Source organism: Pinus tabuliformis, chromosome 5_1 (assembly GCF_031772625.1).
Source record: "Pinus tabuliformis cultivar Carrire ecotype Pingquan chromosome 5_1, CPIR1, whole genome shotgun sequence".
Lineage (NCBI taxonomy): Eukaryota > Viridiplantae > Streptophyta > Pinopsida > Pinales > Pinaceae > Pinus > Pinus tabuliformis.
In genome coordinates this window covers 401,993,366-402,007,631 of record NC_142305.1, presented here as the reverse complement: position 1 = coordinate 402,007,631, position 14,266 = coordinate 401,993,366, and the positions used below count along the sequence as shown (strand labels likewise).

At 39.9% G+C, this 14,266-nt stretch overlaps 1 long non-coding RNA gene across 1 annotated transcript in view; it reads left to right on the top strand.

The window, feature by feature from the left end:
* Positions 1 to 12,226, top strand: part of LOC149165166 (uncharacterized) — an 84,924-nt gene extending 72,698 nt beyond the window's left edge. Inside the window, exon 2 of the long non-coding RNA XR_016260311.1 lies at positions 12,114 to 12,226. This is a non-coding gene — a long non-coding RNA (uncharacterized LOC149165166). The remainder of the gene's footprint in view (positions 1 to 12,113) is intronic.
* Positions 12,227 to 14,266: the final 2,040 nt, after the last annotated feature.

Sequence of the window (14,266 nt, the reverse complement as noted above, 5' to 3'; positions counted from 1 at the left end):
AATCTGAATCTATAACCACACAACCTAGAGCCTTTACTTATACTGGATATAATACCAAAGTCAAGTGTCCCTTTTCTCTTCTAGAACCTCAATCTATGGGGTTCTGACTAAAAAAAATAAATTGACTTCACTTTGAAATTAAAAATGAAACAATGCTTGGTTTTGAATGATTTGAAACCCTTTTCCTCCCTTCAATGTGGCACATTAGTAATCTCTTGATCCATCTCTGTCGGCATACATCCCTAGGCCTCCATGCTCACACAATGTCTATGGCATCCAGTCTAGTAAAGTCACAAGAGTGGAAACTTTGTTTTTCAAAGGCCCAAGACTCTTGATACAACTTTGAAAATGCGAGATTCTAGTACCATATAACACACAAAAGAAACTAAGGTTGTATTCTATTGATTTTGGGGTAGCATCGGATGTGCTCTAGCTTCGAAATTTTGTGGAGGGGCTAGAATACATACGATCTCCAAGACCCATAAATCGTTTGGAGAAATTCCACTTGGATTGTGAGTTATTAAAATAATTAATATTTTTAATAGGCTTCCTAAGTCTAAACTTAGGAAAATAAAAATATTAATGGGTAGTAATAAAAATATCGGTGATAAGCTTCTAAGAGGCAAGGATCAAGTCTATTTTAATCTTAGCCGTTGATTAGGGACTTAATCTCGGTCGTTGATTCATCAACAGGAAAAGTATAAGAGGAGGCTTGAGGGTTAGTTGGAGATACACCAAGTGATAAAATCAGTTCGATTTTTCTGGGGTGTGGTTTGCTGAGGAAATCGAACTAGTGATCTGAGTTGTAGTGAGAGGGGCATAAGCAGAGATTTGGATTGAAAAGGAGTTCCGAGCAAAAACGTAGCATCAAAGAGGCAAAGCAGAGGCCTACGTAGCCTAGGAAGGGGCTCATGCAGTGTTGATGCTACGGAAAGGGTCTCTTGCAGTGGCAGTGTAGGATATTCATCAAAAGTTCGAGATTTTGCTGGAGAAGTGAGGTTCTAAGTCAGGAGGGCTAAACAACAGTCTTCCTCCAACAAATCGATCCAGTAGAAGGGGTGACGCAATCTCCTAGAGGCGAGACACTGGCCCAAGCAAGGATTACGCTAGGATTTCACAGTGTTTGTCGGAGTCAAGCCACTCAATGGATCAGTTGTGACTTGGAGAACGAGGTAAACCCTCGTATGTATTTCTTGTTGTCGAGATTTCTCTAAAAGGTTAGCTGGTGTGAGAGGTAACCTGTTGTACTCAGGTTCTCCCTGCTTAATAATACAAACCCTCTCTCTGTTGCACCGGTTTTCCCACATTGGGTTTTTCCGGGGACGAGTTGTCCAAAAATAACGGTGTCCCTTGTGTGTTTGACTCATATATTTTCAGTTTATGATTTGTATGTCAGTGTAGTCTGTGGTAGTGTTTTTCATCACTATTTAAATAATTAAATAACTTGTTGAATGTAAAAACAAGTAGGAGATGATAAACCAGTGATTGCAGTATTGCAGTAGGACTTCTGATGTGTAGATTCAGAAATTTTCACATGGTATCAAAGGATTGCAGATCATAGGACACTGAATCCATCAGTCGGGAGATCCAATGAAACTGCGCAGAGAAGCAGTCGTTTCGAGTGAGCGTTGTTTTCGAGCTAGTGGAGTGATGTAGAGGCTCACGCAGTGCCTGCATTAGCATTTCAAGCCTAGAGAGGGTGACAAAGTACCCGAGAGGAGCTCACATAATGACTGCGTCAGCTCTCTGGGCCAGCGCAGAGCCTGAGAGGCTAAGGCCAGTCATTTGCCGAGGTAGGAGAAGCAGTGAAGTTTCGATCTATGGTGTTGGTGGGACATTGTTGTTGTTAGTGCAAAACAGTGTCCAAGGAGACAAAGCTGAGGAAGAGGGAGTCACTACCTTAGCAGATTTCTTGCCAAAGAAATCTAGATTTGGGTTTCTCAGCAGCAGCAAAGGAGGATTGGAGAGGAGTGATTTGACGTTTGGAAAAAGGATTTCCGTGAAGGAAATCAGGACTTAGAGGGAGTCTAGAGGAGCTTGTTCCTTAGAGGATTTATAGCGCCGAAGAAATCCAAATCTGAGTCTTGTTGGAGTAGCAGCAGGAGAGGGAGAAGAGAACCGGTCCTACATTTTGTTGAGTAGTGATGGTAGTCAATGGACTAAGGGATCAAGATAGATTGGATGGAGCATCCAACTTTGTCATATGGAAGGCTAGGATCTTGGCAGTCTTGGACAAGAATCGCATCAAGGATTATGCCTTGAAAGTGGTGGCTATACCGGTCAATGTTGATCTGCTGAAGAAGTACGAGGAGGCCCAAGAAAAGGCTAAATGCATGACTCTAGATGGGGTCAAAGATCATGTGGTCCTACACATTGTTGAGAAGGAAACAACAAGGGAGATGTGGGAGATGTTGACCACCTTGTATCAGGGGACTTCTATTCAACGGAAGATGCTATTGAAGAATCAACTAAGACAGTACCAGATGTAGAAGGGAGAAGAGATCGATCCCTTCCTCCTCAGGTTTCAAGGGATTCGAGACCAGTTGACTTCTGTGGGGTTTATACTAGATCCTGAGTTCATGATCAGGACTGCCCTGAATGTAGTCACTGAAGTCTGGGAGACATTTGTCTAGAGTATCTTGGGCAGAGCTTCTCTCCCTAGTTGGGAGGAGATGTGGGCAGCTCTTCGATAAGAAGAGATTAGGAGGCTGACCAAGGCAGGGAGTAGCGGCAAAGGATGAGGAGGAGGATGCAACTCTCGCATCAGTGAGATAGCTAGGGCAGCAGAAGAGGAAAAAGAAAGACATAACCAAAGTCATATTCCTCAGGTGTGGGGAACTGGGACATTTCGCCACTCAGTGCCCTCAGAAGAAGGGCAACAAAGAGAAATCTGACTCGAAGGCTACTCTAGCGAAAGCTGACAATGAGGATGATACGAGAATTGTGCCATGAGTGCTCATGCACCTTTGGAGAAGAGGTGGGGCGACATCGAGTTGTAGTCGGGAGGACTACACTCGGGCAGGATCCTTGAGGTTCCCAAACTCTTGGATCACATACAGCTATGGGGGCCCTTAACGATAGTAGCAAAATGACGGGAGTCAGTTGGTGTGATGGAGCAACAATGGTAGAGCTAGAGTACCAGCGTCTGAAGCAACGCAGTGGAGGTTGCAGCAGTGCGGGAGACATAGAGCAGATGCAACAACGCAGTAGTAGTAGAGGTAGCTTTAGCATCACGAGGTATCTAGACTGACCAGTATGTTAGCTTTTGGGTGGTTTTTCAGTTGCTTACTTCTCAACAACTGAGTTGTAATGCAGTAATTAGCAGTGTCAGTGCTATGGGCAGCATGATGCAGCATATTGAGAGGGAGCTGCAGTATAGATGTTGCAGTGTCATGGGTAGCAGTATAGGGTGCAAGAGTGTAGTGGATGAAGGGCAGCAGACCAAGCATCAGCAGCATAGAGGACCGATATCGTGGATCAGTGTAATGCTTCTATTGGAAGTATTGCTAGAGCACATTCCTCGCTAAGAGGGAGTGTTGATTTTGGGTTAGAATCGGATGTGCTCTGGCTCTGAAATTTTGTGGAGGGGCTAGAATACATAATATCTCCAAGACCCAGAAATCGTTTGGAGAAATTCCACCTGGATTGTGAGTTATTAAAATAATTAATATTTTCAATGGGGTTCCTAAGTCTAAACTTAGGAAAATAAAATATTAATGGGTATTAATAAAAATATGGCTGAGAAGTTTCTAAGAGGCAAGGATCAAGTCTATTTTAATCTTAGCCGTTGATTATGGACTTAATCTCGGCTGTTGATTCATCAACAGGAAAAGTATAAGAGGAGGTTTGAGGGGCAGTTGGAGATACACCAAGTGATCAAATCAGTTTAATTTTTCTGGGGCATGGTTTGCTGAGAAAATTGAACTAGTGATCTGAGTTGCAGTGAGAGGGGCAGAAGCAGAGGCTTGGTTCGGAAAGGAGTTCTGAGCCAAAGAGTACCAGACAGAGATGCAGGAGTAGCATCAGAGAAGCAGCGTAGAGGCCTACACGGCCCAAGAAGGGGTCACGCAGTGCCAACGTAGGCCAAGAGGGTCTCTTGCAGTGGCAGTGTAGGATATTCATCAAAAGTTCGAAATTTTATTGGAGAAGCAAGGTTTTGAGCGGGAGGGCTGAACAACAGTCTTCCTCCAGCAAAACGATCCAGCAGAAGGGGTGACACAGTCTCCTAGAGGCAAGACGCTGGCCCAAGCTATGCTGGGATTTCGGAGTTTTTGTCGGAGTCAAGCCACTCAATGGATCAATTGTGACTTGCTGAACGAGGTAAACCCTCGTATGTATTTCTTGTTGCCAAGATTTCTCTAAAAGGTTAGACGGTGTGAGAGGCAACCTGTTGTACTCAAATTCTGCTTGCTTAATAATACAAACCCTCTATCTGTTGCACCAGTTTTCCCACATTGGTTTTTCCGAGGACGAGTTGTCCAAAAATAATAGTGTGTTTGTCTCATATATTTTCTGTTTATGATCTATATGTCAATGTAGTCTGCAGTAGTGTTTTTCATCATTGTTTAAATAATTAAATAACTTGTTGAATGTAAAAATAAGTAGGAGACGATGAACTAGCGATTGCAGTAGGATTTCTGATGTGTAGATTCAGAAATTTTCACCCATTCATAATGAGAAAGTGAAATGTTTTTTTGAAAGGGTTACTGTTGATTTGGGATAGCATCAAATGTGCTCTAGCCATGAAAATTGGTCGAGAGACTAAAGCACATGAGATCTCCAAGACCCAGAAATCCTTTTGGAAAATTCCATCCAGATGAGGAGTTATTAAAATAATTAATATTTTTAATGAGTTCCTAAGTCTCAACTTAGGAAAATAAAATATTAATGGGTATTAATAAAGATAAGGATGAGAAACTTCTGAGAGATAAGGATCAAGTCTATTTTCATCTTAGCCGTTGATTAGGGACTTAATCTCGACCGTTGATTCATCAACAAGAAAAGTATAAGAGAAGACTCGAGGGTCAGTGGGAGATATACTGAGAGAGACCAGTCAGTTTGATTTCTAGAGCTGGGCTTGCTGAGAAATTCAAACTAGTGGACTGGATTGCAGTGAGAGGCAGGGATAATATCGGAGGACCAACCCAGAGATCAGAGAGGCAGACGTACAGGCAACTGGACTGCACAGTGACTAGAGGGCCTGCGTGGGTAACGCAAAGGCCAAGCGCTGACGCAGAGGCCAGCTGGACTGACGTTGAGCTGAGAGAAGTGCCGAAGGATTTTGTGGTATTACTTCCATGTGGTTATCTCTGTTGGGTAAGCCAGTTTGGCATCCTAGTTGTACCCAAGAAACGCTGATTAATAAAATCCTCCTCTGCTGCACCGGTTTTCCCGCATTGGGTTTTTCCGGGGACAATTGTCCAAAAATAATTGTGTTGATGTGTTTGTTTCTTGTGCATGTGTTTGTTTCTGTATAATGGTGTGATATTTGTAGTAGAATTTATTTTAATATTTACTTAAGGGATTTCGTAAATAACTTATTGGAAAATAAGTAGGAAAAATAAATCAATTGCTGCAGTAATAGAATTTCTATTTAGAAATTTTCACATCGTATTAGAGGAAGTAATCAGAGACAAGAAGGGAAAATCAATTATGGGTCAAGATCGTAATGCAAAGGCATCCACGTTAGGAGACTCATGCAGATTTTCAGAAAATTGCATAAGAGATAGAAATTTCGATTTCTCTATGCTAGCGTCCAGATTGGAAGAAGTTTCTTGCGTAGCAAACTTTACATCATCAGGGGTATGGTATATAGATAGTGGAGCCTCCTGGCATATGACAGGAATCCAAGAATGTTTTCCAGATTATCAGGAGGAGAGAATGAATTTTCAGATCACCATGGGGAATAAGGCAAAGTGTACTCCAGTAGGGAAAGGTACCATAGATTTTCAAACAAAAATAGGAGAGCGGTTCTGAGCTACCAATGTGCTTCATCTTCCAGGACTGGGGATGAACTTACTTTCCATATCACAACTTCAAAGAAAGGGCTATGACATTTTCTTCATTAAGGAGAAAGTATATGTCAAACAGCCAGGCTGGAAAAAGAAAGTACAAATCAGAATCAGAAGTAACAGGTTGTACATGTTGCAACTAGAATCACCAATGGCACTAATAGGCAGTAATGGAGACAAGGATTTGAATGAACTATAGCACAGAAGGATGGGACATTTGCACCATGGGGCTCTCAGAATTCTTAGGAAAACTGTGATAGGAGCTCCAGATCTTAGTACAGAACGAGATGATGTATGCAGAGGATGTGCTCTAGGAAAGTATGCCAAAGCAACGTTTCCTATAAGTAAAAACAGGGCCAAGAGTGTACTAGGATTGATACAATCAGATATCTGTGGACCGATGTCCACAAGAGCTCTAAGTGGTGTCAAATACTTCGTCACTTTCATCAATGACCATTCTAGGAAGACTTGGATTTATTTTATGAAAACCAAGGACGAGGTTTTCTATCGATTTAAAGAGTTCAAGGCTATAGTGGAGAATTTGACTGGAAAGAAAATAAAAGTCTTGCACTCAGACAATAGTGGATAATATGTTGACAATGACTTCACTTATTTTTGCATTAGGGAGGGCATCAGAAGAGAGTGGACAACTCCTTACAATCTGGAGCAGAATGGAGTAGCAGAAAGGAATAACAAGACTATCGTGGAAGTAGCTAGGGCTATGATGTATGATCAGGATATGCCAAAATTCCTGTGGGCAGAAGCATGCAGCATGACAATCTATGTCCAGAATAGAACTCCTCTTAGGGCATTGGGCAAGATTACTTTAGAGAAAGTCTTCACTGGGAAGAAACTTGAAGTTAGTCATTTCAAGATGTTTGAGAGTTTAGCATATTTCTGTATACTTGAGGAGAAGAGGAAGAAGTTAGATCAAACTACAGAGAAAGGATATCTAGTGGGATATAGCGAGAATGCTACGGCATATAGAATCTATCTTCCAAGGAACAGGAAGGTAGTAGTTCGACGAGATGTGAAGTTCATGGAATATAGGGCCTTTAGAAAATCTCAAAAAATGCCTTCCCAGGAGCAGTCAAAAGATGAGTCATTGGTCAAACCACTTCAACCAGTAGAAGCCAGTACCAAGAATTCTCCTTCAGAACAAGAGGAATCACAGGAAGAGGAAGATCTAACAAATGCACCTACTACCAGGGGAAGAACGAGCTAGGAACTCCGACAGATTCTACGGGATGCAGAAGATTTCATCTGTGCACCCTGGAACAATAAAAGGGAGCGAAGACAGTCAAATAGGTATCAAGCATTAGTAGCTCAGGATGGGGAACCTTCTAGTTTTCAGGAGGCAGCGCAACATCAATTTTGGATGGATGTCATGGTAGAGGAATACAGCTCTATAATGGTGAATGATGTCTGGGAAGTAGTGCCTAGGCCTCAGGACAGATCAGTGATAGTTTTGAGATGGATCTACAAGATAAAAAACGATGTAGATGGCAATGTGGAAAAATACAAAGCCAGGTTTGTGGCTAAGGGGTATGCTCAGAAGGAAAGGATAGACTATGAAGAGACCTTCGCCCCAATAGCCAGGTATACATCTATTAGAACCGTGATATCTCTTATAGCATAGATGGGGTAGGAGATTCATCATATGGATGTCAAAACGACATTTTTGAACGCACTGATAGAAGAGGAAGTATACAATGAACAACCAAAAGGCTTTGAGACACATGAAAAGAAATCTCATGTATGCAGATTGAAGAAAGCCTTATATGGGCTCAAATAGGCACCTAGAGCATGGTATGGTCAAATTGATGGCTACTTGTAGAAGATGGGGTTCATCAAGAGTAACGCAGATCCAAATCTCTACTACCTAGTTGTAGAGAATGAGCCTGTAAACCTAGTATGATATGTGGATGATTTCTTCCTAACAGAATCATCCAGGCTCATTGAGGATTACAAGAAGGATTTAGCCACAAAATTCGACATGAAGGATTTGGGACAAATGCATTATTTCCTGGGGTTGGAAGTTTGGAAATAGAAGGGGGAGATCTCCTTGGAAAAGGGAGATATGCTATAGAAATTCTAAAGAGATTCAAGATGTAGGATTGTAGGCCCATGGCTACTCCAATGATCACTAATTAGAAGAAAATTGATGCATTTGAAAACAAGGATGTTGATCCCACCTTATACAACTAGCTCATAAGGTCACTGATGTATCTAGTCAATACCAGGCCAGACATTTGTTACGGTGTCAACACTCTCAGTCAGTTCATGGTGGAACCAAGGAGGGCCCACTGGGCAGCAGCCAAACATGTTCTCAAATATATACAGGAAACAGTCGATTGTGGACTCTTATACACTAGAAGCAATGCTATCAAACTAAGTGGGTTTACTGATGCAGATTGGGCTGGAAGTTCAGTAGATCGGAAAAGAACCTATGGGTATTGTTTCAACATTGGATTAGGGATGACCTCATGGTGTGGTAGGAAACAAAAATCTATAGTTTTGAGCTTAGCCGAAGCAAAATATATGGCCGCTAGCACAACTTCGTGTGAATCCATATGGGTTAGAAAATTGCTTGTAAACTTATTCAAAAGAAGGATGGAAGCGACCAGGATCATGTATGATAATCAGAGTTGCATCAAGCTCTCTGAGAATCTAGTTTTTCATGGTCGGTCAAAGCACATTGATATTCGGTGTCACTTTGTCAGAGACTGTGTTCAACAAGGAGTTGTGAAGTTGAGTTACACTCCTACAAGAGAACAGGTGGCGGACATCCTTACCAAGGCCCTTGGAAGAACCAAGTTCTCTTATTTCAAGGAGAAGATGGAGATGGTAAAGAATCCATTGCAGTATCAAAAATGGATAAGTATCAGGTGTTGTAGTGCTATGAGCAGCATGATGCAGCATTTGAGAGAGAGTTGTAGTGCAGATGTAGTGTTGGGAAAAAGGACCAGCGACAACACGGATGTAGAGGGAGTTGCAGTATAGATGTAGCAGTGGCAGTAGTAGATTCATGGGCAGCAGTACAGGAGGCAGCAATGCAGAGGATGTTGAATAGCAGGCCAAGCATCAACACAAGTACCAATGCAGGATAATCAAGGTGATGTTCAGTGGTGGAGCATTACTAGAGCACATCCCTTGTTAAGAGGTAGTGTTGATTTGGAGTAGAATTGGATGTGCTTTAGCCATGAAAATTGGCGGAGAGGCTAAAGCACATGAGTTCTCCAAGACGCAGAAATCGTTTTGGAAAATTCCATCTGGATGAGGAGTTATTAAAATAATTAATATTTTTAATGAGTTCCTAAGTCTCAACTTAGGAAAATAAAAATATTAATGGGTATTAATAAAGATAAGGATGAGAAGCTTCTAAGAGATAAGGATCAAGTCTATTTTAATCTTAGCCATTGATTAGGGACTTAATCTCGGCCGTTGATTCATCAACATGAAAAGTATAAGAGAAGACTTGAGGGTCAGTTGGAGATATACTGAGGGAGACCAGTCAGTTTGATTTCTGGAGCGGGGTTTGCTGAGAAATTCGAACCATTGGACTAGATTGCAGTGAGAGGAAACGAGTACATAACAGAGAGGTAGGGATAATACCGGAGGACCAGCGCAGAGATCAAAGAGGCAAATGCAGAGCCAATCCAAAAGACACAGAGGCAGCTGGATTGCACAGTGACTGGAGGAGCTGTGTGGGTAACGCAAAGAGGCCAAGTGTTGACGCTGAGCCTAGAGAAGTGCCAGAGGATTTTGTGGTATTACTGTCGTGTGATTATCTCTGTTGGGTAAGCCAATTTGGCAGTCTAGTTGTACTCAAGAAACAATGATTAATAAAATCCTCCTCTGCGGCACCGGTTTTCCCGCATTGGGTTTTTCCGGGGACAATTGTCCAAAAATAACTGTGTTGATTTGTTTGTTTCTGTATAATGGTGTGATATCTGCAGTAGAATTTATTTTAATATTTACTGAAGGGATTTCGTAAATAACTTATTGGAAAATAAGTAGGTAAAATAAATCAGCTGCTGTAGTAATAGAATTTTTGTTTAGAAATTTTCACAGTTACTAGTTGAGTCAATCCACTCTATGAATGTGAGATAGGATAAGAAACACACTAAAGTGAAATAAAGCATAAAGCCATAAAATAACCTAAATTCAAAGTGACTTTATTAATGGCTATGTCTAATATCTAATTGACCATTATAATTCAATATTTTCTTTTATAGGACCAATATGTATATACAAACCTGCTTTATGTGCACCAATGAAAGATATAGAGTAAAACCTGGGTTGTTCAATGGAGCTTCTTCTTCTTGCAGACTAATTTGATGAAGATCCTCCTCAAGCCTCTGCATAGCCTCTCGCAATTCTCACCGATGCTTGTGAGCCATCATTCCCCCCCACGATCTTGTGAATTTGGTTGTCCAACAAATGATAGCCTTCCAGCAAAGAAGCCAACCTCTATCCTAGATATAATGAGGGATGGTATTCCACACATGGACAAGAGTACTAAAATCAATTGGATCCTAAGTGTGAGGCATTAAACTTAAACAATGAAGAAGATGTTGAATCCATTATATGTGCCACTAAGATAACAATCTGAAATGGGAAGTAATCTAATCAGCAATGTTTATTAATATGTGAACAAAGCATTATCACCTTGACAAGGAGATGTCATCCTAAGGGCCATACACTAGATTCGGCCTTGTTTGAATTTTGTTCCTCCCCTACATAAAATTTAACTAAGTGAAATAATCCCTATAAGCAAATCCTCTTTTTTTCTAGTTGGGATTGTTGAGCTGAATTGTTGACTTACACCACACCCAAGCTTGCTTCTCCACACCACTAACTACAGTAACAACACCACCACTTGATCACTATCCGGATCAACCATGTTAAAGTCATCACTGACAATCCATTATGCATCCATCAATAAACATTAGGGGAATTTTGAGGTAAAAAATGGGACTTAAAAAAATGTGCTAACAAAATCAACTTTAAAAGAACCAATAGGATTCAAGATGGTGATGTCATCCCTAGAGGTAAATATTGTTTGAGGGAAAAAAAGAGAACTATTTTTTTTATTGTGTTTTTGACTTATCTCTTCATAGGCTTATTGAAATGTCAAAGGTAAACACCCGTTGAATGTAGAATTGAATTTCACATCCAACGAGTACCCATTTTGCATACCTTGAGTATAGCACATCAGAAAAAGTTGAAAATACATGAAAAACATGTTTGAAACACGTTTTTCATATATTTTCGATTTTTTTTAATGTGGTTCTACTCAAAGGTATGTAGAGTTGGATGTGGAATTCAATTCTGTATCCAACTGGTGTCTACACTTGACATTTGAGTAAACCTATAAGGAGATAAGTCAAAAACATAATTACAAAATTAGTTTGACTCTTATTTTATTATTTTCTTTAAAAAGCCCATTTTAGACCTCAAAATTCTCCTAACAGAGACCATTCAATCACATTCACGACTCCTCTCCGCAGGAAGATTTGATTCATACACTCGACGACACCTAAAAAATCGGTCTCAAGTCAAAATAACAATGTAAATACATTTCTTGTCACACATATGATCAACAACATTACTGATAAAAGTTTTTTGCTTTTGTTTTTTTTTCATTTTCCTTTTATGTTTCTCAACTATGGTTTCAAGTATCTATAACCTATAATAAACCCCAAAGTGGTATTCTATGCATTTTTTAGTTATTTACTTTTGCGTTGTGTTTTTGGTAATTCTGAGAGTGCATGTTTTGTAAAGTGAACACATTTGACATTTCAGGGATTTTAGATCCATTATTTGGCAATCATCGTAAATCATTTGTCTTTGAAATGGTAATTACTCAACTAATGATGGAGGTATTGGCAATATTGTGCCTTTGTTAGAAAGCAGGGTTATGTATGCAAAGATAGTAAAATGGAAGCTGGTTATTAAGGAATTTTATTGATGGCCATCAATGACTACAAGTCATTTAAACATAAGCATGGACACGCTAGAAGTTGGTGCAATGTGAGAGGTCTTTTGAACATTCTTTACAAGATTCGGAGAACTAATTGGCATCATGTTTTATTGCAGTTTAAGTGAACCGGAACGGAAGCTGGTTCAGTCAAGTCACATGTGTATTGTTACTCATGCTTGGATTGAAGAATGCATCCGAGTTGGAAAGAAGTTGGATTCAGCCCTTTACAGTCTAAGGTAATTCATATACAACTTTTGGCCATAGTCTAGAATGTACTTCAAAAGGATTATGTTATGTAAACAGATATGGTATAAAATTTAAATAGATTCTAATTGTATGTAGTAAATCTGGCTACTCAAGATTACTGGATGTGTGACCTTATTTGAAGTGGCATAAAATAAATATAAATGTTGCTTCACATCGTAGTTTCATACATCATCCCACGTATTTTATCCTCTAGATACATTCGGCAATTATTGACTAGGATGCAACTTTTTCACTTTCCTGGAGAGATCGGCAGCTCTGCCACAAATTATAGAGTCGAGGACTATGTCATTTTTGTAATAGTTCCTCTGCACACGTGTGGATGTTTCTATTTGGGTAGGGAATGATTGGATAAGATTTTCGAATAGTGACTGACTATAGGCTTGAATAGGCTAAAGAGACCTGAATTGGTAGTTTTACACGCTTTGATATAGTTTTTTGATAGCTATTCTCCGTGTAGGAATGAGGAAGATCTTGCATCGAATCCTGCTTCAAGCTCTATTGATGTTAATTGTAAACCACGCCACAAAGTTGAGAAGGCACTAATGCAATCAGTTCTGCAGAAAAGTTCAGATGGTGAGAATCAAAGCCCTTTCAATAAGAATGATTCCATTGCCGAGAGTTGCCCTATGATTGCATGTGGTGATGAGAGAAAGACACGTTGCTCATTTGTCTCTCAGTCAGAGTCTTCTGAACCGAAAATCATTGATAAGTCTGGCTGTAGTTTGGGACTGTCGAAAGATTGTGCTTCTGATGTTGTGGAGAACATGACCCAAATTTTTCTAGGGCCTCCATTGTCTGCTGGGCTTGTGCAGAGCTGTCATTCATTCCCTTCAAATTGGGAAGAGACCACGGAGTATAATTGTCCAGCACTCAAAAAGAAGAGATTCAAGTGAATGAATATTGGTTTTCTTTCCAGGCTGGAATCCTCGCCATCAGAGGTATTACAGTAGTATCTCATTCTACACTGAAATAAGACTTGGGAAAAGGTCCAAGGTATGTTCAAAGATGGAGGTTTACGAGATGATTTTTCTGATTTACTTTGCTAATTAGGTAAAGGAGCTTTGACAATTCATCAGTGTTTTGTTTGGTTGGCAATGACTAAGTCTTTCCAATTAATAAATAAAGAGTTTATGGGAACAGTGAAAATAGCTATTTCAAAATTATGCATGGTTGAAAGACCTTGGAGAATTATATGGGGTCAAACAGCCAGTTGTTCCTTCATGTTTTAAACCCCAGCTTTCTGGGTTGGTGATAGCTGAAAGTGGCTTGTTTGCCTTGAAAATCCAGTATTTTGATCCATTTCTTCATCTCCGACTCAGTCATGGCCAACAAGAAATAATTATCAATAGTGCTTGTCATTTCCAGCAAGAAATAATTATCAATAGTGCTTGTAATGGAAGATGGAAAGGATTTCGAGACTACTTACAGGAATTTTCAGAATATCCTGAAGTTTCAAGCTTTGGGATACAGTGTAACTTGAAGTTTTGTATTTCATTCTTTATGAGAATGACATGAAAGTTTGTCTAGTGAAAGAACCATTAGTTTTAGGAATGCATGGCCATCAGTAAATTTTCATTCTCCCTATTTGTTTGTGATGTAACTGCACTTAGTCGCGTCCAGCAAGAAATAAATTATGAAGAGTGCTTGTAATGGAAGATGGAAAGGGTTTAAGGAATAATTACAGTAAGTTTCAGAGATGGAAAGGGTTTGGGGAATAATTACAGGAATTTCATAAAATCCTGAAGTTTCAAGCTTTGGGATATAGTGTAACTTAAAGTTAAATTTGCATTCTCTTCTTTGTAAAAGTGACATGGACGTTTGTCCAATGAAGGAATCATTAGTTTTAAGAATGCATAGCCATCAATATTTCGTAAAAAATAATATGAACGGTACAGTTTATACCAATTTCTGTAAATTATTGTGCTCGCTAATGTTTTTTTAGGAAATGCTGCTTTTCTGTGAGACATGTCTGTATTTACAAACGCATTCCATACTGCTGCTG